The 1,908-nt window shown below is 36.1% G+C and overlaps 1 non-coding gene across 1 annotated transcript; it reads right to left on the bottom strand.

Annotated features, from left to right (window-relative positions):
* Window positions 1–1,595: 1,595 nt before the first annotated feature.
* On the bottom strand, window positions 1,596–1,702 carry LOC138811468 (U6 spliceosomal RNA). The gene has a single exon (XR_011367409.1). It is a non-coding gene; the product is annotated as a U6 spliceosomal RNA (small nuclear RNA).
* Between the last annotated feature and the right edge of the window lie 206 nt (window positions 1,703–1,908).

The following is a 1,908-nucleotide window of genomic DNA, read 5'->3' as shown; positions in this document are numbered from 1 at the left end:
CATTGAGTTTCAAAGACAGCCAAATTTCTTCTGTACTACAGTTCCATTTTTCTTTTTAAAAAGTACCAAAACTTTTAAATATCATCACTTTCTGTCTTTTAAGAATCCAAAAGAGAAATAAATTCACATTTAATTTAATAAATTCACCTTTTCTTTTAAAGCAAAGTGCTTTAAAAGTAGGAGATGATAAAAACAGGCCCCCATGAAGTAAATTTTCTTCTACTTTTAAAATTATTCTGAAAACCTTGTGCTGGTTGGTCACACCCATAATCTTGTTTACTTGAGATATCTACTCAGGAGGCTGAGATCTGTGGATAACAGTTGGAAGCCAATCAGGGCAAAATTATTTTTGAGATTATTTTTCAAAAAAATTTAATGAACTAGCAAAGAGCCAGGAGTGCAGATGTTGCTCACCAATCTAGAGAGGAAAGGCCTAGCAAGACCTTAAAGCCCTGAGTTCAAATTCTGAGCACTCCAACACACTTGTGTACCCGTGTGCACACACACACACACACATTTATTCAAAATACCCTCGTGTCGGTGTTTTGCATTAATTTATTTGTTAACAAGATTATATGGATAAAATAAGGGAAATAAACTCTTCAATCTCAGAACATTTTTATACATTTTTTATTTTAAAAATACTGCACAGAGGGGTTACATTTACATGAGCAAGGTAATGAGTACATTTCCTAACAAGCATTGTTACCTCCTCCTTGATTTTTCCCCCACCATCCCTTCTCTCCCACCTCCACAAGTACACTCCACTCCTCCTCTCTCCTTCCCCTACCTAAATTGTAAAATTCATTTTTCATCATACGTCTTGTGCATCTCATTGTTACAATGGGTCAACCCATATCCCTATTTAAGCATTTTGTTGTTTTCTTCTTCTCCCCAAATTAGAGAAAGGTATATACAAGATGTAGGCGCACCAACTTCAAATCCAGTGAAAAAAGGGGTTATAGCGTGGTTGAGGAACATATAAAGGAACAAAAAAAATCACATTGTACAGTATAAGTATGTTAGAAATAATAGCAAGATAGAATCACTTGTGTACCTATCTTGGTGTTCGTTTAGCTTAACATCATCTTATCTGGTCAAATGCACATAGCTTAAGACATTTTCTGATAATCCCGGACATATATTAGCTATTGAAAATAAGAGAAACCATGGGACCTATATTTCTTTGGAGTTGGCTTACTTCACTTAAAAATTTTTTTCCAAATCTTTCCATTTCCTAACAAATTGGGCAATGTCATTCTTTCTGATGGAGGCAGAGCATGCAATTGTATATATTTACCAGGTTTTCTTGATCCATTCATCTACTGAGGGGCATCTGGGTTGGTTCCATATCTTAGCTATGGTAAATAATGCTGCAATAACCATAGTTGTGCTGGTAGTTTTAGTATGGTCTTGTTTGTGATCCTTTGGGTAAATGAACAAAAGTGGGATTGCTGGGTCATAGGGGAGCTTTATGTGGAGTCGTTTGAGGAAACTCCATACTGCTTTCCAAAGTGGTTGAAGACTTTTACACTCCCACCAAGAATGCAGTAGGGTTCCCTGGTGGCCCCATCCCCTCCAGCATTTGTTGTTGTAAAAACATGGATTGCTTCACTAATTTTCAACTCGTCCTTGAGCAGGGGCCATGCTAATCTTCTCTGTATCATTCTGATGTTAGTGTATAGGCTGCCAGATTAAGCACAGAACATTTTTTATATAGAAGGTGTAATTTATTTTCTTAGTCAATTCCACAAAAAAGTAAGTTCAAAAGAATTGTCATGAAATTTTAGAATCATGCATTTCTTACATAAGCACACATTTTTGATGTTGGCATAATTTGTGGAGGGGAAGGGGAAAATGTTTAAATAGGGATACAGGTAGACCCATTGCAACAATGAAAGGAACTTT

This window comes from Dipodomys merriami, unplaced genomic scaffold, assembly GCF_024711535.1.
Source record: "Dipodomys merriami isolate MVZ:Mamm:240054 unplaced genomic scaffold, mDipMer1.0.p SCAF_53, whole genome shotgun sequence".
NCBI lineage: Eukaryota > Metazoa > Chordata > Mammalia > Rodentia > Heteromyidae > Dipodomys > Dipodomys merriami.
This window is presented reverse-complemented; position numbering and strand designations above follow the sequence as displayed.